The sequence below is a fragment of the Microtus ochrogaster genome, linkage group LG10, assembly GCF_000317375.1.
Source record: "Microtus ochrogaster isolate Prairie Vole_2 linkage group LG10, MicOch1.0, whole genome shotgun sequence".
In the NCBI taxonomy this organism is placed as follows: Eukaryota; Metazoa; Chordata; class Mammalia; order Rodentia; family Cricetidae; genus Microtus; species Microtus ochrogaster.
In genome coordinates this window covers 1170544-1195238 of record NC_022035.1, presented here as the reverse complement: position 1 = coordinate 1195238, position 24695 = coordinate 1170544, and the positions used below count along the sequence as shown (strand labels likewise).

The following is a 24695-nucleotide window of genomic DNA, read 5'->3' as shown; positions in this document are numbered from 1 at the left end:
ATTAGATCAGAGTGTGGCCCCTGAAATTGGCAAAAGAAAGTTTTCAATGACTTGCCTGACTTCACAGCCATTTAGCCAAAAAAGGAAAAGCAACGATGCTTAATTACGTTAGACTTGTGCAGCTGCAGTGTCCAAACGGCCCTCCACCTCAGGGGAGTCTAGTGCAGTGCTGTTAGGAGCACTCTGGCCTTCCAACTGTGTGGTGGAATACCTGCAAGCGTCCATAAACAAATTAGGATGGCTTTTCCTGTGGAGCTGTGTCCCTCCTGGGGACATGTGGAAATGCATTAGGTAATGTCTGTAAAGCACCCAAAAGGTAGCCACTGTTTCCTCAGGGATGCTTCATCTCACATGCTTCCAATTCCAGCTAGCACACTGATAAAGAGTAGTCAACTGAACACTTAGTGGGTTGCATGGGATGACTCAGGGAGCCTTTACACTACGCCCAGAACTCACGATCATGCTGCTCAGCACCAAGTTCTGTCTTTCTACCTTGTGAGATTTAGATGCCACTTTCAGTTTACAGCAGCAGCAGCTGTAACTTCGTGGTCCTTAGGGAAAAACTTTACTATGGGGGTAGAAGAATGTGCTAAAAAGAGCGTGGGATTTTTGAAAGAACATTTGGTACCTGACACCTGGCTCTCACATTTATGAGCTAAACAATCTGGCAAATCGCTTTACCTGCTGAACTCCTGCTCTCTTATATGTGAAAATGAAGACAATAGCACACATCACTCAAGGCTGTTTGCATGTCTAGGTGAGTAATGTATAGTTCTCGACAGTTTAATGATGCCCAATGAAACTGCCTTCTTCCTTCAGAATTCGTTGCAATTAGTCAACTCAAACGCTATTGTTCTTAAATCTTCCCTCTGTCTGTGCAGGTCCACATGTATTTCAGAGATTGACTGATATTAACAAAAAGTAGCCAAGTCAAACACACATACATTCACTTAGATTGTAAAATAACCTTTGGTTGAACCTTAGAAACCACCCCCCCCCCAAACCAAAACACACTACAATATTAAAGTTCTCACTTTTTAATAATTTACTTTAAAAAAAATCTTATTTTTTTAGTTTTAAGTACTTTTGCTTAATGATCCAAAGTTGATCATAAATAACCTCTTGAGATTATGTCTTTTGGGCACGTGCTCAAGTTTGAACCCAGGGCCCTGCACATAGTATACAAGGCTTCTAGTAGGAACTGTACCCCACCTCATTGATCACACACAGATACACAAAGGGCAGGGACACAGACAGAGTCTCATATTTCGGCTGGTTGTTTCTACAGGTTAGCAAGAGGTACTAATGATATGTGCCTCTTTGAGCAGTCAGTACCCATCCACTATGGAAGCCAAACAATTAAATTCAGGCAGATAATTTCATCAAAGAATATTGGGTTGGTGATTTAAATGTCCCTATTATTTTTCTATCTATCCAAAGACCAGTAAAGCAAGTTCACCAAGATGTTGCCATTTAGATTCTAGAGGATCCCTTTCACTTGAAATATCCAAACAATTCAAGGCTGCCAGCTGGCTACCAAACAGTGTTGATTCTCACTGTGAGGTTTTACCAGTAAAATTCTCAGGTGGTCTTGGTAAGTATCGTCCTATAACAGATAAGCTCTCCAAATCTTATTAAATGTCATTTATTCTCAAATATGACTCCAGGTGTAATCTTTTGAAGTTTTTTTATTGGGGTGTAATATAAGATTTTAAAAGTGTGTGTGTGTGTGTGTGTGTGTGTGTGTGTGTGTGTGTGTGCGCGCGCGAGCAATCATATTACAGTGCGCATGTGAAAGTCGCAGAACAACTTCTGGGACTCAGGCCAGGACATTGAAAGCAGATCCTAGATTCTCAGTGTTGCAGCTAATGCCTTTACCTGGTGAGCCATCTTGCCAGTATCTCTATCAATCTATATCTGTATGCTATCTGTACTTATCTATCTCTATATATCCACCATCAAAACTGAACACAGTAATATTCTCTTTGAAGGCGAAACACATGAGCTTGGTTGTAATAGTCACTTTCTTTTGGGCCACTAGCCAGCTCCCAAATCATCATATGGAGATTTGCTATTAGTTTTGAATGCGCGGCCTCAGTTTAGCTCCCATTTTAACCTGTTTTTCTTTATCTACATTTTGCCTCTGTTATGGAATAATCTTTTTATAGACAGTTACGATGTGTCTCTGATTGGATTAATAAAGAGCTAATGGTCAATAGCTAAGAAAAAGGATGTAAGGTGGGATTTGCAGACAGGGTAAAGGGAGCGTGGGAAAAAGCTGAGGTTGCCATTCAGATGGAAAGGGAGCAAGAGATGAATATGCTGGGTTGAAAAGAGGTGCTGCCTTGTGCTAGAGTGTAGATAAGAAATATGAACTAATCTAAGATGTAAGAGCTAGTTAGTAACAAACCTAAGCTGATCATTTATAGTTAATAATACGTCTTTGTGGTTATTTGGAAGCCACCAGTGGGACACAGCTGACCAGTAGTCCCAACGAGAGACCCCACCTACATGTCTCGGAGTTTTTTACCTTTCTTTGTTTCTGTATATCTTCTTTTCCTGCTGTCTGCACATCTGGCTGGCAGCTGCCTGGTTTCTGGGCCCCCAGCATGTCCTTCTCATCCCCCTTGTTCTCTCCTCCTTCTTCTCTCCTCCTCTCGAGCCTAGATTTCTCCTCCTGCTAATTCTCTCTGCCCACCAAGTCCACCTATCCCCCTCCTACCTAGCTATTGACCACTCAACATTTTATTAGACCAACCATCTGGTCTAATAAAAAAAGATGATCATCTAGGCAGGCAAAGGTCAAACAAATGCAACGCATCTTTACATCATTAACAACGGCAGCAGAAACAAATGTAACACCTTTACACAGTTATAGTAATATTCCATAGCCTAAACATATAAGACATCTTTACATAATTAAATATTCTGCAGCATTTGTTTTTTTCCCTCTGGGAGTAAGAATATATTATGGAAAGTGGGATCCCTCAAAGATTTCTAGATGGCCTTATGGGTAGGTAAGGTCTGAGATAAGCAGATGAAGAGTATGGTATTTGTGAACTATATCATATAATTGGACCACTGTTGGGCAATGCATACCACCATGCAGAAATAACTTTTTAAATGTCTAGAACAATAATTCCGGGTCTCACCTCTGTCTTTAGGTAAAAGAATGAACTTGTTAGATTTTTTTCCAGTGACCCTGTAAAAGTAATTTTAAAAATCTTTGAAATTTATTATTCTTAAATGAGAACATTATCGACCAAAAGCAAAATCAAAAGTCATCAGAGTGATTCAGATCACCTAGAAACAAGAATGCTTAAGAAACAAATGTATTTATCAGAGTGACCACACAATATTCTAGACAACAACACAAGACACAGAAGAAAGAAAGAAGTCATAGGTCTTCCAGAAATGGGTAAGATTAAGGCTTTGTTACCTGATAGCTTGACAAAGTCAACAAGAGACACAGGACTGGAAGAGATACGGAATGTCTTTCATGTAGGAAGATGATGTTAAGTGTAAAAGAATAAACTTTACTACCTATGCAAAATAGTTTTGGAATTTAATATGTATAAAATCACTTTCTAGTTTCATATTAATATTTTGATGATAGTAATAATAGCAGTAATGATGATGATGATGATGATGATGATATGGATCCATGTATTAATATTTTGATGATAGTAATAATAGCAGTAATGATGATGATGATATGGATCCATGTATTTTCTGCCTTAACTCTTGAGTTAGTTTACAAATAAGCTCATCAGAAACTTTGCCTGAATTCGAGTATACTTCCTTGTTTCTTTTCTAACTCATTATCTGCAATGAAAAATAAATTTTTCTGCACATCTACAACTTTGTGTTTCTATTATATCTTGTATTATACAAACTTTTAAAAGTATATCTTAGAAAAACCTACAAACTTTACTTCAAGATAACCCCCCTACGTTTGAGATGGGTCTTCTAATGTATTCCAGGCCTCACACTTGGAGTCCTCCTGTCTCAGCATCCTGAGTGCTGGGGTTACTTTGAACGCCAACATCACTGGCTGTCTTCATTCCCTGGAGTTTAAAAATACAATTCATGACTTTTTATTGATAGCTGCACTTTTCTTTTTTCTAAGATTTGTTTGTTTGTATGTGTGTCTATGTGGAAGTGTGTGCACGGGATTCCACATGCCCATGGAGGCCAGAAAAAAAGTGCTGGTATAACTGGAACTGGAATGAAGATGGTTTGAGCCACCAGGCATGGATCCTGGGAACCAAACCCAGGACCTCTGCAAGAGCGGTATGCTCTTTTCAACTCCTACTTGAACTTTGCTATTATGGATTTACTATAACCATTGCTTACTCATGCCCATGACAGCTTTAAGCCAAATTAGTTTCTATTTCTGACAGGAAACGTTGGGTTCAAGAAATGTCTGTTCTATACAGTCTGCAAATTTAGTGAAACTCTTGAAGAAGCACATAATCCCTCAGAGTCACGAACATCCAGTTTTTATAATGTTTGCAAAGTAAATACAATAATTATTATGGCCGATTACTAACATGAAACAATTGAATATATTTAGAAATTTGCTACTGACCAAATTTTAGCTTTTCTTTTGCTTAAATACGGTGTTCAGGTTCTTCCTTGAATCATTTAATAGTTCAGATGTCAGTTTCTGGACCAGTGTTCCTCTATGCATCATTAAATATCTTTAGAACTACCCACCTCCTCTGTCCTACAGAAAAATGGTTACAAATATCTCTAAATATGTTAAGTAATGACCTCTCCATAATATTTTTCCCGTGCTGTGATTTTCCCCCTATGTCCATTATTAAATGTATATGCCTTTTCTCTTATAGACAAATAAGCGACAATAGAAGTGTCTGAACTTTTATAGTTAAATATAGATCTTGCTTAAGTTTGCAAACTTCACCTTAGAAAGTTAACATGTCAGTACCGTATCATCTATATTCATGTAGTTGAATGGCTGGGGTTAAAATTTATGTAAGTTTTTTTTTTCCAATATCGTATCAATTTGATTTCATTGTTTTAAGTTTTGACTAGAAATATAAAACTCTACACAAATAAGTAACTTTACTATTTCTATCAGAAAATTTTTAAATAGTAATTTCTAGACCACCTAGAAATTTGGCACATCTAGTCAAAGGGACTCCTATAAGAACAACAGACTGCTTACCTAGCCAAAAAGTTAGCTTTATTTTAAAAGGACTAAAACTCACGGAAGGGGGTAACTATTAAATGAAGCCTGATTCAGCTTTAACACTGATCAAAACAAACAAACAACAGAAAAACAATATTCAAGTCAACAGCGCTTATGAACCTACAGCTTGTGACAGCACACACAAGACCTGTGCAAGCCTAATCCAGATCAAATTCCAACATGGAGTGGGAAGTTGGGTATGAGGTTTCACCCCCAGCTGAGAAGCTATTGGCTATCCTTAGCATCGAGTAGAAAGGGCAGCTTTCTCTAGAAGCTCCTGTTTAGTCCATCATACTCAGTGGAAGGCTGCATATCCAAGAATATTTGGGCAACATGACTTGGCCTTGGTGAAAAAAAGGAGAAAAAAGTAGGGAGGACCTGAAGTCAGGTGAGAAAGAAGGGGATGGAACTTGGGAATAGTTGTGAGGAGGGAGGGTGGTTATGACAAAAAAACAAAACAAAACAAAAAAACAAAACAGAAAACATTGCATGAAATTCTTAAAGAACTTAAGAGAAAAAAGTTACATGGGGAAGCTGCCTTTCCTTGTGTCTCTCAGTCATCAATGATAGTGTCCCAGCCTATCCTCCAGCTCAGTTAGTGTCCTGTCTTGACAAGCCTTCCTCAACCATTTATGGAGCCCTGGTGCCCAGGGTACCCAGCCGATCACACCCTCCTCTCCTCTTCCAATTATATCTCTCAAGATGGAGCTTTCTCTTTATTTTTATTTTTATCTATCTATCTATCTATCTATCTATCTATCTATCTATCTATCTATCTATCATCTATCTATCTATCTATCATCTATTTATTTTGGGGCTCTCTTTAGTACATCTAACACATTTAGCTTGGTTCACCAACAGGAACTGTGAGTTAAGAGATGTTTTCTATGTTGAAAAGTCTGTGACAGTGTTGTTCAGTGACAGGAAGCAAATCGACCACACCATCAAAAGCAGAGAAGACTTACACAGCTGTTTTCAGTTCAAGAGTTATCAGACAAGCCCCGTCTGTATGAGCGTTGTCATTATCGTGTGAACTTGTGTTTTTTCTATATTCCCACTTCTGATTCTGAAGTCTCCCAAAGTCCTTGTAAGTCAAGTTCTATATGCTCACTTTATCTACTTCCTAAGAAGCCTGCGAAGCCCGCTTGCACTTTTTTCATGAACTGGTGAGAGCACAGTTCTTTACAACGTATTGTTTATTCCCATATTTCAGAAGTAGAAAAAATATCAAGTTTATATGATGAAGGTAAAGATTTTCCACAACTAAAGACAGGCTCACCTACTGAGAGTCCGCTGTTCTGGTTCACAGACTCAGCTAAGTTAACAACTAAGGCACCCCTGGAAAACTGCCATACCAGATGGCACAGAGATTTGTTACTCTAAGCAGACACACAATGTTTTCTTGGAGCAAGTTGTACTCAAAAATAGAAGAATAAATAAATTAGGAAAGGGCTGACAAACTAGATTTTTTTCTCATCTCTCATCCAACAGAAACTGATCCACACTACTTGCATTGAAATACTACCCAATATTATACCATAAAACTAGATCCACAAATACTGCATCATTAATGAGGAACTATTTATTTAATCCAGAGTCAAATGTACATGAGAATCTCTATTGACTACGAAGCTAAGACAGTCCTGGGGCTCTGATATTCTTACCTCTTCTCAACTGTGGTACTAGACAACACAGGAACATGGGAAGAGTCATAGCTTAGAGCCAGAGAAAATAAAATTTCCCATAGAATATTGAGGGAAAAAAAAGATTTTGAATGCTTAGATATCACATTAATCCAGGAGTGAAACAGTCAAAAGGGTGTGCCAATCTGTCACTGTTTAATACATTCAAAAATTCTGGAATGTTAAAATGATCACTGAGTTTATGGCTCAGGTGTAGAGAGTGTGCTTGGTAAACATAAAGCCCCATGTTTTGTTGCCGCAAAATAAGGAAGATGAAAACTTCCATAATCGTATAAAAAGGAAACACATTAAAGATTTTGTTTAACAGACTTCATTTAAAAGGTGAAATGTTAACATGTTCAATGGAGTTTTCTTTTAATTATATGTCAGGAATGTTTAAATAAATGTGCAAATAAAAGCAAAACTAGTCTCTTAAAAAGGGCAGGTGGGAAGTAAAAACAAAAATCCAGCTCGCTCTCTATCACACAAGGATTAATCATTCATAGATGTTACTGTGCAACCAGTTAACTGTGGTTTACAGTTGTGTAAAGTAAGGACAGTGAAGGACAGTAGTCAGACACCTGAAGGGCTCTGATATGGGATGTCCTTCTGTATACGGGTTGCTTTTATTGGTTCATGAATAAAGCTTTCTTGACCTTAGCAGAGTAAAGCCAGGCAGGAAATCTGAACAGAAATACATAATGAGAAAAGACAGAGTCAGGGAGATGCCATGTAGCTGCCAAAGAAGAAGGATGGTAGAACCTTACTGTGATGATACACAGATTAATAAAGATGGGTTAATTCAAGCTGCAAAGGATAGCTAGGAATACTCATCGGCAAGCAGTGTTGTAACTGATACAGTTTTTGTGTGATTGTGGTCAGGAGTAAGACAGAGGAGTTCTTTATCTGGGAATTTACGTGGTCCTCTGAAGAACTGGCCGTTGGTGGCTGCTGTAGGGAATATCAAAGACCAGGTGACTTCACTCGAAGAAGTCTCGGTGACCCTGGGGAACCATTGACAAGCAGATGCGAGCATTTTTCCTATTATTTTCTTCTTTCTAGAATGTTTAATGGTATAGGGAGACTTGGGAAGGAGAATATGGGAAAGAAATGTCCTGTGAAAGAGGATGATGCTGGGGTTTAAAATGAAGCAGACTGAGCTTTAACTAGTGAAAGCGACTCATCAGCTTGGGTTGCTGCTGGAGTTTTGTTAAGAGGCAGGGAAGGAACACCTTGCCGCCCAAGATGAAGGCAGTAACTGGGGAAATGTAAAATCTACTTCGTGTTTGCTTTCTCCATAAAGACCAAACTATAATAAGCTGATCACAAGTAAGTAGGATTGTTTTGTCCACTGGTAATGGTAGGAAGCAAATAGAGTCACAAGTAAAAAAGCAGTAGAAGACCAGTCTGGGTAAGAGAATACTGCGAAGGAGGAGAGCATCTTTGGGCTAGAAGCATCCATGGGAAGAACTACTCATTCCAAATTATAGTCAAGAGTGTTTTCTACATTAAAGGCTGAGGAGGAAGCCCGTGAAGATGGAATGCAGTTACCACGGTGAGGTGTGGGCAGTGACAGATGACATTTCTAATTGTGTTAGCAGAGGCCAGAATCAGAAAGACTTCAAGGCCATGGTCTCAAAACATCTTCAGGCTTTTCCTTGGTCCTTGAATCCTTATAGAGGATTCTGAATGTATTAATCTGATTTTATTTGATGAAACAGACAGGTCATAAATGCTAAACAACTGTGGCCTCAGGGGTAAGAAATTACCCTGAAAGCTCGCATTTGTTTCTTTATGATCTCTTAGGTCTTATACCTAAGTAGTTATAGAAATTTGTTTATGGTATTGCAATTTCCCTTTCAGTACTCCATACCCAAGGATTAAGCCCTTGCCACTATGAGTGTGTGCGCGCGCACACACACACACACACAAGGAGCTGTGATGTATATCTAGAGCTTGATTGGTATAGCTCTCCCATAAAAATAAACCCTTAATCCAGTGTGTTATTATAAACTGTACATGTTAATCATGCAGAAAGAGATAACTGATTTGTTGACATGAGGAACCCATATCGAGAGCAATGACAACACACTGTCTAAATGTTCTCTTTTGATAGTTAGGCTCTAAACCTCAGAATGAGAGACCTTTTTTTTTCTTAGGCTTAGCTTTAATCCCCAGAGACAGAAATCTCTGTCAGGAGTTGTAGCGGCTCTCATTTGTGCACAACTCCTAACCACAGTAAAGAATGTTCAGCCTGCCAGAGACGTGCACTTAGCTCTCCTGTACCAATGTTGCTGGCTTCTTCTCTAATATCTGACACCCCCCCAAACAGCACAGCCCCAACACCTCTGCCTGCCACACGTATGCAAATAGTCGCTCTGAATTCAACATGATACCTTCTAGTTAATCCTGAACATTAGGTATTGTAGCTGTCTGGTGAAAGAAACAAAAAAAAAATTCTGTTCAGTATGGAAATAACTGTAAAGCGCATGATAAATGAAGGCTTATGAATAGTGTATCAGTTATTGCCGTCATCATTATAGCAGTATATTTCCTTGGGATCTTGTGGGAAATTACTTTCTTTGGCACATTCTTGGGAATTATTTCCTGTGCTCCATTAGCTCCACAGGATGACATCCTGAAGTGACAGATGTGCTTCTCTTGTTTCGTTAGAGAGTTTTGTAACGACCCTTACGACTCCTTGTTAGAATGCATAGTATATTCTTTCTGAATATTATCTGAGAATTATGGTTCATAGTTTAGCCTTAACTTTTATATTTCTTTTTTAATCACATGACTAAGAAGGAGCCCTGCTCTGGGAGGAAGAGTAATACACAGCAGCACAGGCAATTCTTACTCACACCCGCCTGCCGAGTCCTCCGACTGGCATGTCTGGTTCTCTCACTCACTTTAACATCCCTTTTCTGCATCTCCTCGGTGTCTTTTGGCAATCCTCAGTAGTTACTAAATATTAGCCAGGTAATTTGAAATGCTATCGGTGAGGCAAAAAGTAGGGATAAGAACTGGGGAAAACGATGCTGTGCCCAGGACTGCTCTGGTCTGCTGCCACTGCTCTGTGAGGCATAGGTTTGTTGTAGTCTTGCTTGCTGGAGCTCACTGTGTAGAATAGGACCATTCGGTGGTTTGGGGTGAGATCAAAGAAGGTACCTCCAGCTACTCTCCAACTACTTTCTGTACAGAGCATGTGGTTTGCTAAGAGTCTGTTGAAGTAAAGTAATTAAACCACTAATGATGAGTGTCTGCTATGGTTAAACTACTGAAACCAGAGAAGCAGCTCACTTTGGAATTACTGAGAGATGTTATAAAAGGGACTAGAGAGATATTGAGATAAAATCAATAGAATGAGATGAAAATCCTTATAATGAAGAAATAAGAAAAAGAGAGAGAGATGGAGAGAGAGAGAGAGAGAGAGAGAGAGAGAGAGAGAGAGAGAGAGAGAGAAGGAAATACAAGAAAATGTATTTAAATCACTTAAACTCAGCCTGAGGAACTTTCTATTCTCCTGCCTCAGCCTCCCCCAGGCCAGTGCAGTAAGATTTTATTGGTGGATTTGAACAGAGTGGCTAGTATAATAGTAATAATGTTTGTTAGGATTTTCCGCCATATAAACAGGCTAGTTCTGCAAATATATAAATAGCAGCAGAATCTCTTCGACATTTGGTTTCAAAAGCTTTTCATGACCAATGGGACAGCAAAGGACTTCTGAGGCTGACACGTTAGATTAAGCTCAGAGTTGTCATTTACCTGTCATGTAGTTAAAACTGAGGCCTATCAATGTTATTTCATAGAGACAGTCCACATATATTATGGTAGCCACTTAAGGAAACATAATGACCTCCTTTTGTCTCTGTCTCGGCGTATCTTCAAATAAACATAAACACGCACTTTAATTGCAACATTCTCATGACTGTAAATGTGAGAAAGCTTACTGCTGAATGTGCAGAAGTACAGACGGAGTTCCTTCTGACTGCCATGGAATGCCATTACAATTGCTTGGGTTTGTCCTCCTCAGTCCGTCTCCCATTTGCCCCTAGAAGCAGTAGGAAAAGCAAGTAATCCTCAAGACAACACTGACATGAATCAAATATATCCCGCCTTGATGAGCTTATAAATCTGTTTTCAGATGTTCAAGACACAGAAGAAAATAAAATAAAGATAAGCAAAGGGAAATAATCTGCATTATCAAAGCTGGAAAAGCAGGCATAGACAGTAAATTGACCAAAGTAAATTGAAAGTATGGAGCGTTTACAGAAACACTTGGCCCTTCTGTGCACAAGATTGGTAAGCTTGGCAGCATGGGTTGGGGGCATGGTGATTACTGACTTTCTCAACTTTAATGTTTTTCTCACCAAATATAACAATTGACAGAAGGTGGGATGAGAAACCACAAAATTAGATTTTTACCCCCAATTAGATGTGAACAATATGTTCTCTGTGTGGTAAATTCTTGTGCATAAGGCTGACTAGGAAGCCAACAATTAATGGGGTGCCACGGTTAACACTGCTCCTCAGAAGCAATGGAAATGTCAAGTCAGACCCTGACTGTGGGTGGGATGGCATGCAGGCTGGGCCAACAGCTGCCTTTCTTGACACCTCACAGAACCCTACAAGGGGCCTTTGCTTCGGTGAATTCATCCCAGCAAATGATCTGGCTCTGAGCTTGTAGAGGCTTGAAACTCTCAAGCCGTTGTCATCTCAGAAAAATAGATGTACTTCAGTGGCAGGTTCACGTAAACCAAACCCACAAAGTGAATGTCTAAAACTGAAGGCTAATTTATTGATTTTTTTAAAATTGGAAATGCAATTGTCTCATTACCCAAAGAACTATCATCTATCATCAGCTCATTCTTCCTTTATAGAAAATAAAACATAGTATGTCAAATTATTGCTTGAAACTTAACTAATGATCATAAAATCAGAAGAGTTAAATAAACATCCCTAGTCTATAATGAATTCCACACAGTAAGCTATGCTGGGGTGAAGCTTTTGCTTCCATCTCTCTTTCTGTATCTTACTTGTCACTGCATGAGAATAATTATTTAAAGTTCCTCTTCTGTTGTCTCTTGGTCTTAAGGGAAAATGCCATCTTTCATGCTCAGAGCACAGGAGACTTCTACTTTTAACTTTTGTTCTAATGAGATATAATTTATAAATTCAAGATAAAGAGGCCCAAGATTCATAAGGCCGGTTTCATAAATACGTAAACAGGCAGTAATAAAAGCCACAAGTATCCTCAGGAGGTAGAGGATTAGCAAAGTTGGGGAGGTGCCCTGCCCTCTGCCCACCAATAAAGCTAGAGAAAACTCTCCATTTTTGCACAAGATGTTCACACTGGACCTGAAACCTTTCTTGTCCTGAGAAAGATCTCAGCGGTAAGGAGACGTCATCATTCCTCATCCTGCCTAGATGAAATGTTCACAAACACTATGCATACCGTTCTTCTTGGACCCCAGACTCTTATGTGCCTTAGTGACAGCAAACTGATCCCCACTAAGAACCAGTGAGCCCGTATCGTGGATTCTGTGATATGCGGCAGACCTATGGTGTAGGTGAAATTAGACTCCGCTGTGACTTATACCTGGCCAACCTCCGAGTTGTTGGGAAACTCATACTTAACGTGCAGTTTCACATTTCTTATCCTGTGATGATTTTAATTTTTTTCTTGTAGGTTTAGAAATGTGAGCCCCTGGACAAAGTGGGGGGAAAGGACATGGGCTTCTCCACAGGTCCATTTCCACAACTGCCATCCCCAGATGGAGCCTAGATTATTGTTGAGCAACTGCCTCTCCAGAGTCCAGGGTATAGGCATTCTAGGCCATGACTGACACTTGTGTCAGTGATACTTTGATGGGTGATCTAGAATAGATTGAATCCAAACTGTCCTGGTTCGTATCTTTTGCCAAGAAACAATGTCCATTCTCTCCGTTTAAAAAAGCATATTTTAAGAATGCTGTGTAGAAGGGAGGTTTCTTGTTTGTCCTGGCCATCCAGAACGGAAATAATCACACAGAAACTGTATTAATTAAATCACTGCTTGACCCATTAGCTCTAGCTTCTTCTTGGCTAACTCTTACACCTTAATTTAACCCATGTCTATTAATCTGTGTATCGCCATGTGGCAGTGGCTACTGGCAAAGATTTGGCATCCATGACTCTGGTGGCTCTATGGCTTCTCTGACTCCGTCTTCTTCCTCCCAGCATTCAATTTAGTTCTCCCCACCTAACTCTGTTCTACCTTATCAGGGCAAGCCAATTTCTTTATTCATTAACCAATAAAAGCAACACATAGACAAAAGGACCTCCCACCCCAATGCTATGTCTTTGTTCTGATACTGCTTCTCTCCCAGTACCAAATGTCTTTCTAGGTTGGCCTTTTTTTTTTTCAGGGAAAATAGTTGACTGAAGAGGAGTCTCTGGGGTGGGGAGGTTGGGAGGACATGAATGTTACAGTTTAGGAAACTGCCTGGTTCAGATATGGAAGAATCTGGTCATTACTTATATTTTTTGAGAAGAAGAGCAAAGGGGAGGGCCTGTATGCCAGGGAGAGCTTGCCCAAATGTGCTAGGAGGAACATGGGCTTTGAAGATACGTCGACTGAACCCCACATCATCATAGCACACATCACTCTGATGACCACCTCATAGGTGCTTCCTGGGTTCCGTCTTATCAGCCAAATGAGAAATGCAGACTTCCAAGTCAGAGAGTTTCTGAAAGCATCAAATGGGCATCTGTGAACCAAGTGCCACCACCACGCTCTCTACTGTGGCCTTCAAATGCTGACTTCTGGCCTAAAAGCCTGTCCTTCTGCGTTGATTGAAAGGTCCCCTTCATGTGATTGCTCTGATAGAACCAGAGGCAGGTTCTTTCTCACCCGTGTCTGCAGCCAGCCCTGCAGGCAATCTCTGCCGGTCCACTTAGTGACTTACCGTTCCTGTGATCATCCATACCAGAGGAAGATTGGTGCAGTTCTTCAGTGAGGAGACTATTTCCTTCTCCCTCTGTGGCAGTAATGGCCCTTACCCTTGGGGGGAGGGATAACTGGGGCTTCTGAGTTATTGGAAAGTTTTATCTGTATAGTTTTGCCCTGTTCTACTTCTATCTATTTGATCTTATTATACTGTTTTGTTGCCGTCTTTAATAGTATTTCTTGATTTCCCAGTATTTCCAAGGTTAAGGAAAGCAGAGATCTCACTTACTTTTATATTCTTGTTTATCAGATCATTCTAGATGCAAACAGTGAAACTGAGTTTTTCCACGGCTTTACAAACAAGTGACTTTGTGTACAAATCAGCCCATTGATTTCCTTAACTTCTGTACAGCCCTTGGATATCACACCTTTACTTCTACAGTGATTTAACGTTTTACCAAGGACAGTCAAATCTAATCTCACCAAACTTGTTTTTCAGAGGAAAGAGCTGTGATTACCTAAGGGTCTGGAACATTAAGTGAGAATAGAAAAACAGGAGTATAAAATCAGGAAGGTTTTTTCCCCCCAGAAGGAACACAGACATATAATTAAAACGATTTTCAACCTTGTAGACACAGCCTAGATTTGACTATACCCCAGGATGGTAAGGGACACAGTGAAAACCTTGTTATCATAACCAAAAGGGAAAGTATCTTATTAAAAAAATATAAATATATTCAAATATAATGTTTTATACTCTGGAGTCAATTCCTAAAAAGAAAGCATTTGGATAGAATATATTCATGATATACCTATAAATAAATCTAAGCTGGAAAAGCTGATTATTTGATTTTGAAAGAAGAGATAATAGTCTGCTATAGTCACTACCGAAACCTCAAAAGAAGCCATTGTATATTTGTAGTTGAATTTAAGATACAGAAAACTCTGGTAAAGCTTTTCAACTCTTAGTTATTACCTGAGTGAATCAGGGCTGAGGAATGCTCTAAATCAATAGCCACTATTCTGACATGACTTCTATGTAACTCCTCAAGTAGAGGGCCCGGAGACTCAGTGCCATGTGACTGTCAGTGAAGCCCAGGCAACTTGCCAGCTGTCCTCCCTGAAAGGAGGGAGGAGAGAGCTAGGGACAGAGAGAAACCCATGGGAGCGAGAGAAGACTACCCACTTCCTGCTTGCCTCCTCCACCGATTGCTCAACCCTGCTATTTCTTTCACTGCCCGCATGGCAGAGAAAAACCATGTTGCGACTGGTGCATGTTGGTGCATATTGTATGTATTGGGGCTTTGTGAGCTTTTCTGCTTCTGTTCACAGAGGGCACATGGAGCAGGGGACTTTGCTATAGTTCTGATGGGGCCTTTGGCCAGCTGACTGATACCTGCAGGATTTGGACATTGTTATTTAGGATGACCTTTAAATGTGTTGCATTATAGATAATTAGAACCTAAATTAGATTTCAGTCTATAGCAAGGTGGCTGAGGAACAAGGCCTGGACCAGAATCTGCATAAGGCTTGGTCCTTATTAGATGTGTATCTTGGGTAACTCCTTTAACCTTTTTTCTTGCCTCAGTTTCTATCTACTTGATATGATCACCTTATTGTGGAGCAGAACGTTAATGTTTAAAGTATTAAAATGCGTCAGAATCATGACAAATGCAATTTAAACGTTTGCTATTACAGGGCTGGAATCCATTATTTGAGATTGAAAAAAAAAACCGTGAAAATCAGAGAAAACGTTGTTATATAGTGTAGCAAGAGACAAAGTCTGGCTGGAATGGATCGCTGGCAACTTAAAGACTTTTCTGATCCTGTTTCCTGGAATTTTGCACCTTGTAATAGGAGAATGAGCAGTGTGTAGGAGTTACACATCCACACTTGTTTCATGAGATAACTACACCTTTCTTGTACCATGAAAGGAGTCAGGTCACAAGGCTTTTTCCAGGGAATTGTTGGTCTGTGTCTTTCCCCAAAATTTGGATAGCCATGGCCATATTTAGTGTTTGCTAAAGAAATATAGATACTACCAAAACCAGTGTTCACTGTGTAAAGCACAGATACGAGATCCTGACACAGAGAGTGCTTACTCAGCACCTTCATCTTCCATGCTGGTCTGCTCTAGGTGATGCATCTCTCTTTCCGGTAGTAATCCATATTCATTTAAGAAAGACTCCACATCTCCAGCAAAAAAAAAAAAAAAAAAAAAAAAAAAAAAAAAAAAAAAAAAAAAAAAAACTTCAGCGAACTGTTCCGCAACACTAATAAAACTGCTGATGAGTTCCCCACCTTTGCATACAAGCAGGGTATGGAGAACATCTGGGGAAAAGTGGTCCCCAGCACCGGTATTAGAATCTTTTATCTTACAGAACTTGACCATTGGATACTCCGCCGCAAGGCAAGCTAAACTGCTGTTGAGTGCATCTTGACCGTCTTCATAAATGGTCACCACGAACGTGGTGACCTTCTGCTTTTTTTCAATGGTCTCCAGGAACTGCTCCCCTGTTTCCAGCTCACCCACAAACCCCTATCTAGGCCGCAAACTCAGCTTCTGATGCATATCCTGCATGCACTGTCTATAGTATTTGCGCAGGCAGTTTTCATCCTCTTTGTCTTGGTGAATTAGTTCATATTCTTGAATGCACATCTTTCTGTCGATTCTCTCTTTTGAGTCTTTGTCATCTCTGCTCTGAGGAGAAGACCTTTGTCTGAAGATCTCTTTCTTACTAGGTGGAATTAAATCGCTATCTTCACTTTCTAATTTAAACTTTCTCCAATCATTGATAACTCCTTTGGGTCCTGCGTGTGTGGCCTGTCCTTCAAAGTCCTCTTCTAGGCTTTGGCTTGTGGCTTTTTCCATGTTATGAGTTGGATTGGGTGTGATCTCCTCTTGCCATTGTGCCATAGCCAGTTGCTTTGACAAGGTCCCTGCTGGCTTGTATTGTGCCTTGTTCCTTACCTTTGTGTTTGGTAGCTTGCTTGCTTTTCTGTCTGCTTTTAAGATTTCCCCTTCCACTTTGGCTTTCAGCAGATAGACTATGAAGTGTCAGTCCATAGCCTTTTCATATTTATCATGCTTGGGATTTAACCAGCCTCCATTGACTGTAGATTTTTCTTCTTCAAATGGTAGAGATTAGAATCTGTTTTTTCAAGTATTTTTCTCTCTACATTCTTTCATCTCAGCCTGGGAATCCAATTTTACACACCATAAATCCTGTGATACTGTAGCAAACTTTTCAGATTTCTGAAACTTTGTTTGGCTTATTCCATTTTTTTTTGAGGGGGTGCATTGTAGATTTGTAATTTGAGCACATTTTCTCACTGTCTCTGTCTCCATCTCTCTGTCTGTCTCTGTCTCTCTCTCTCTCTCTCTCTCTCTCTCACACACACACACACACACACACACACACACAGACACATTCATGGTCTTGCTGTAGATCTCAGGCTAGTCTCAAACATGTGTCTATTCTGCATCAGTCCTCCGATTTCTGATATTACAGGTGTCTCTGCTATATTCTGTTTCTTTTGTGTTATCATCAAGTCCTCATTTTCATGTTTGCTTTTGTTTTGTTGCTACACTAGTAGATTACTTTTTGCAATTTCAAAGACTTCATTTGAAGTCTTAAAGTGTGCTTGTATGTGTGCACAGGCTTATGTGTGTGTGCAGGTGAGACCAGCAATCAACTAAGTGTCCTCTGCCTCGTTTATTTTTAAACCAGGGCCTCTCATTGAACCTGAAGTATGCCAATTAGCTTGACTGGTTGGCGCTGATATTCCCTGCTTCCCATACCCAGTACTGCGATTGCATATGTGTGCCAGCATACCTGACTTTTTGCATCGATTCTAGAAATTGGAGCCCAACTTTTTATACATGGAGCCACCTCACAGTTCAAGTTTTAGAACTTTTAGTTTCTCCTTAATAATTTCTGTATCTCTACTTAGATTTCCTATGATTTTATTGGTTGCTGATAGATATTACTTATATATAAATATCTTGAACATAATTACAATAACAACTTTAAAAGTCTTGTGTGTTAGTAGTTTCAACTTATTTCATGGAATTCTGCACCCCACAGTTTCAAATGTGTGTATATATATATATATATATATATATATATATATGTGTGTGTGTGTGTGTGTGTGTGTGTGTGTGTGTGTGTGTGTGTGTGTACACACATGTTCATATATATTCTTTCCTTTTTATAAAATCCCATCCCCTTGCCTGGTCTACAGAGCTAGTTCCAGGACAGGCTCCAAAACCACAGAGAAACCCTGTCTTGAAAAACCAAAAAAAAAAAAAAATCCCATCCCCTTGAATATTGGTGATTTTTTATTGTTAAAATTGCTTCATAGTTTTTCAAAGTATGTTCAGTAATTTTTGTATTGTACCTTGGACATTGACAGTGTTGTTATGTATTCTTCTGTAGTCTTTTATGAGTTCTGCTTTTATTTTCCAAAAATTTTGGCTAATTTTGTGGTGCAGGGAATTGAAGTCAGGGCCCATGCAAGCTGAGAAAGCACTGAGCTGCACCTCCAGTCTCTGTTCCTTGGCTGCAGCAGGCTGCAGACTTGCTTGGCCTCCAGCTTCAAGTTCTATTCTATTGAAAGAAACTCGAGTCATAGTTTAAGTTCTTTTTATCAGTGTTTGAATTTTTATGACACTTTTATAAATCACCTAGAAACAAGAAATATATGTTGAGATATAAAGTTCAATTGTACAAAGCATAAATTAGTTCAGTGTAAATGTACAGTTGGACGGACCTTAGTATTTCTGTGCTCTTAGACATCACTACTGCAACTCTGCCTCAAAATGTTTTCATCACCTCAGAAATCCACTTGTTGTGAATATTCAGTTTTTAGCACTGCTCTAGAAACTAGTGGTCCCTGTTCTGAGTGTATCTAGTGCAGACAGGAAGTCTGAGAAAATTAAGAGGATTTGGGAAGGGAAATGAGTCCCTTATCCTAGGTCTGGTTGAACTCTCTCACCAACTGAATGCTAAGAATTCCAATCCAGTTAACAAAATTATCCATTGAAGTTGCCTACACAGAGATAATATTTCTTTTATAGGGAGATATTTCAAATAAGAATATGAAGATAGCTGAACCTCACGGTAACACACTTTTAATCCAGGCTTAGACATAGGAAGAGACGGCAGGATTTCTGCGTGTCTGAGGTCAGCTTTGTCTACAGAGTGAGACACTTGTATAAAAATTAAATGAATAAATAGTTAAAGTAGCAATGAACCATATTTATGGTGCAAAAGTACATGACCAATGTGGGCTTCTCTTTTCACAACTATAAACCCACAGTTTTGTGGTAATCACAAAAGGAAGATTACAAACTCCATGAACTCTAAGAGATATGCCATGGGAATACATCCCAGTGGCAGAGCACTTGCCTAGCATGTACTAGGACCTAGAATCAATTTCTGGTACCCTAACACACATACACATGTATGGACACACACAGTCACACACATACACACACATGTGCATACACATATAAATACATATACACATACACAACAACCCAAAACGCACACATATATACACATACATACACATACCCGTGCATACAAACTCACACATACACAGACACACACAATACACACACTCACACATACATGCATACATACACATACACACCCACACCCATATCCCCCCTCCCAAACATAGCAAGTTCAATGCCAGCCTGGGCTACATGAAACCATTTATCAAAAAAAATAAAACAGCAGTAATAACATAAATAACAACAACAAAAATCATCTGTGTATGTTACAATGCAATACAGCTCATTAGTGAGTAATATTTACTTTTTATTTTTGGGGGGGAGGAGAAAAAAACTGGTTTGGCTGGTGCTCATTGATTAAAATGCTTGCCACACAAGCAAGAGGGCTGGAGCGTGGATCCGCCAAACCCACATAGGTTCCTGCTGGCCATGGTAGCCAGCTTGCTTGTAATTCTGGCTTCAGAAAGCAGAGACATGGTTTTGTGTAGCACGCCAGATCCATGAGTTCTGAGTTTGATGAGAGGTCCTACCTCCAATAATAAGACAGAGAAGCAATGGGATAGGTTCCAGGTATCACCTTCAAGTTTCTATATGAATGTGTGTGCTCACACACATATGAACATGTATAATCACATGAATGCATTCATATCATGCACATATGAAAAAAACATTTTTGAGAAAAGGTCTCACTATGTAGCTCTGACTGTCCTTGAACTTGCAGTGTAGACCAGGCTGGCCTTGAACTCACAAAGATCCACCTGCCTCTGCCTCCCGAGTGCTGAGATTAAAAGTATGCACCATGGCACACAGCAAAAACCATGTATTTTTTATGGTACTTTGAAAAAGCACTTGGCAACAAATGAGTCCTAGTGGGATTTCCCTAAAATATATATTAATGATGTAAATTTTATATAAAGACATGCTGACTTAGCTCTTGGTGTTCTATGCAGGGGACAGCTGCGGATGCAATGCTTTGTGGACTAAAGACAAAGCCTCCTGTGCCAACAGTTTGACTTGTAGTTAATATGCCAGATGTTTTCAGTGCCCATCACACCGTCGTCTTAGAAGTAAGGAAGGACAGGTTGGGTGACCTAGCTCTATAAAACCTTCTACTCAAGTGTGTAATACTTTCTATGTTTTTTTCCATGTAACTTTTGAAATCTGATAGACTGTTTCTATTGCCTGTAGCTCTATCCAAGAGTACAGAAGACACATGTAAAATATTAACCAATATTATTAGTCATGACTATCAAAATGTTTCTTCTGATGAGCATTATTTGAAAAGTAATGATTGACAAAAATGTTTTTGCTGTCTTCATTTTTCCTTATGTTTTGCAAACTGGGAGTATAGCTGCTAAGTATCAGAGCAGAAAATAATCATTTCAGCCTACTCATTGGCATTGATACTTTGACAATTACCAAAACCCTTAACATTTTATTACACTCCACATGAGTGATGAATACCTTCTTAGTAAAGACCATCAGCTAGACTTAGAATTGCAGAATTAGCTTTGACAGTTTAAAGACTGTATAATGATATTTATAAGGAAAAACTTGAGACTCTGTAATAAGCAAATAGATTACTATATATATTCAAAGCAATACTAGCCTTTGGGTGGATTGTTGAAGCTCTAAGCTCATGCAGATTTACAACTTTATAAAACTGACTTGTAAAAAACAGGTAACAAGTATCTGACACAGTGTTTTGTTTTGTTTTGTTTTAGACAGGATCTCACTATGCATCCCCCACTGGACTTGGACTCCCAATGTAGACCTATGTGGCTAGGTAAACACAGAGCTCCAGCTGGAACACACAGAAATCCACCTGCCTCTGCTTCCCAACTGTCAGGCTTAAAGGCCTGCCCCAACATCACTGGCATTATTCATGGTGTACTGAAGAAGTATGGGTAGCCAGCTTTCTGCCCCCGTTGCCATGATTTCCCCACCATTATGAACTTTAAACCCATGAAGGCATCTTGTATCTGATGCTGTAAAGACAATTCTGAAATCTTATGATTATGCAGATTTTGGAAACTAAGATTCAAGATTTCTATATTATGTTTGTGCAAAGGGAGCCAGAGTAATATTAAAGGGACTGAATCCCTAAAGGGTTTTCTACTTTCACAGCCTCTGGAGAGCCGGAAGTCGATTTGGTTCAAAACACAACATAGAAATGGAATGGACAGAGACATTGACTAAGATGTCAGTTGTGTATCATCTGAACGTGGCATTGGCAGCTTTGGTCAAAGAATCACAGACTGTGGAATCACAAGTAACCTTTGATGTAATTTGGTCTCTGAGGAGCACAGGAAAAAGGTACAAGAAATTACACTGGGGTTTACCCGTGACTCTTTCTTCATGATATCTAATGAGAACGTGCTGCAATAGTCAATGTTTCCTGCAAACAAATAGCAACTAGATATAGAGGCTACCTCAAGATTGGTGTTAATACCAGGAAACTCATAATAAACACACCGTGGAATGGTGATGAGTATACTCGTCTGCATCTATCTTAGATCATGTTGGCAGCATTGCAAAGGCCCCCTTTGGAAAGGTGGGTTCTTGCTTTGAATCTGCAGGGTGCCAGGTGTCCTATAAAGTGATCATGGAAAAAGTGAGTAAACCAATGGAACAATTATTAGTAAGCTCTTTTTGTAAGAGGAAACATCCTGTGTGCCGTTTTCATCATGTGTGGTATGAAAACCCCCAGAGCATTTCCTGCATCAAAAACTATAGCTTTTGGGGCATTAGACCGTGGAATGCAAACTACCTTCACTATTCAGGAGTTGCTATTGGCAGACAGCAAACCAAAAGTCAGAAAGCTAAAGTTATGTTGGAGATGAACATCTTTTGTTAGATTATTAAGACATAAGAATTAGCTGCATAATTGATATAAATTTTTGAAGCAATAAAATGTATGTATTTTTGTTATGCTTCCATAACTTTTCTTAATACTATACTCAATAAACAGACAAAGAATAAAAAAGTAAACTAATTAACAACCAGAACAACTATCTACATTCAGTTTGCTGATGTCTGTGCATGTATGTGTATAGGTCATAGGGTGATGATTCTCAACCTGTGGGTTCTTACTCCTTTGGAAGATATCTTCCATATCAGATATTTACATTATGATTTATAACAGTAACAAAATTATAGTTCTGAAGTAGCAACAAAATGATTTTATGGATGGGGTCATCACAACATAAGGAACTGTATTAAAAGGTTGCAGCGTTAGGATCCCCTTTGCCGTGGGGTGAGGTGATGGATCTTTCTTACTCTCTTTGCACCTTACTTTTTGAGACAGGATTTCTCACCATCAATTGTCTAGACTGACTGGCCTATGAACTCCAGGAATCCTTTGTACCTCCCTAGAACTGAAGCTCCAGGCATGGTAACACAGGAGGCACAAACAAAGGATCAGACACAGCTCATGCTTCAGCAGCAAGCAGATCACCTCCTGTGCAATTCTCTAGCCTCTCGCTTTGTATTGCTATGAGAATCACATCTTTGTTTATTTCTTAAAAGTTAACATTTGATCTGTGCTTCCTTAGGCTTGACCTTTTGTGTAAAATTTAAAAAAGGAAAGGTTTGGATTTAGATGGACTTGAGACCAATCCAAATGGTGCAATAATAATCCATGAAAGTGGGAAAGACCAGAGGCCCTTTCCTTGCCCAGGTTTGAAGTGTGAAGGCATTCAACAAAAGAAAGCATACTGTAAGATAAGAGAGCTGGTTCAGAGGTTGGGCAGGTATATTGCCAAGTCATGTTAGTATTGAATCTGCTACACGTGTCTAGAGTCTTTCTAACATTCTTTCTTGTTCTACTCACATGAAAATTTACTGTTTAGCTCATGACCAGAAATTTTGGCTACTTCTGATACTATGTATCAGCAAAAGAGTCTGGACAGCAAAAGAGTCTGGAATAAGGAACATGATTATTTTATTTGCAAATCTCACAAATCTAAGGCACATCTTTAGGACACTAGCAAATGAAACCTGTGACTTCTGCCCCTTCTCCTGTAGCAGAAGTGTAGGGAACGGTTTCCCCATCATTGCTGCTTATAGGACATGCTCAGGATATCAACTCTCTTAGCACAGGTTTAGAGGCTCTGAAGAGTTAGAAAAGCACAATGACTGGGCTTATGTGCTGTTCAGTCAAGACCTAGCCAAAGTGCACAAAACATGCATACCAAAAAAAAAAAACCCATACAATGCAAAACACGTCATCACTGCCCACACCAGTAGGTAAAGCACTGGGGCTATTTGGTAGTGCCAAAGATTAAAAGGCTCGGCCTTTGACTTGGCAACTCTTCTGCCTCTAAGCTACAACCCCAGCCAAGTAGTGTATCTTAGTTAAACCCTGTCTTTCTGTTTTTAACAGGAAAACAAGGCACACAGTATGATGCCTATGACAACTTCTGCCTCCTCAGCTCCCATTCAATACCTGGTACTGTCTGGTGCAAGGGTGCCTTGACTGTGGTTCTTAGGCCCGTCCACTTGTTCTTTTATACGGCAAGTTCCACAGGCTTTTGGGGGACTAAATTTTTGGACAGCACTTGTGACTCCTTCCATCTATTTATTCCTCCTAACTTTTTTTTTTTCTTTTTAGCCCAGGATGAGGATAAGGAGGACAAAAAGACCACTCCTCTTTCTTCAGATTGCACTTACGGTCAGGCATTAGCCTGTCCTTCAAGTATAGTTCTGTGCTCTGCACAATAAAGCTTGATGGATCATTACCTTTAGAGACTGAACCATTATCAGACAAAATATTAGTTCTCTTTCTTAATATTCAAACCCTGCCTCTAGGAGAGACGAAATATGTGTATCCCATTATCCCCTGCAAGAAAGAAAGGAAAGAAAAAGCAAAACCAGTTGTAACTTGCATTATTACAATAGTCACAAAATTGGTGCCTTGACACACAAATACGCTTGATTAGGAGGTTTGACGCGGTGGAAAATTGGGTATTGGAGCTAAAAACTCCCCTAAATTATCCTGGTTTTTTTTGGGTTCAGAATACAGAAGAAATAGTATTCTGGTATAGAAGTCCTTACACAAATTGCCTGAGGTCTAATGTGTATTAGTTAAAACATTTATAGGTGTTGGACTGGCAACATAAATTCACATACTATATGAGAAGGTTCATGACTTCTTGAGCATCTGGGAAGCGCTCTTGAGTTGAAAGCATATATGTGTATCTGTGTGTGTCTGTGTGTGTGTGTGTACCTGTGTGTGCCTGTGTGTGTGTATGTACCTGTGTGTGCCTCTGTGTGTGTGTACCTGTGTGTGCCTGTGTGTACCTGTGTGTGCCCTGTGTGTGTGTGCCTGTGTGTGCCTCTGTGTGTGTG

At 39.6% G+C, this 24695-nt stretch overlaps 1 pseudogene; it reads right to left on the bottom strand.

Moving 5' to 3' along the window:
* Positions 1–15923: 15923 nt before the first annotated feature.
* Positions 15924–16697, bottom strand: LOC101979427 (annotated as a pseudogene).
* Between the last annotated feature and the right edge of the window lie 7998 nt (positions 16698–24695).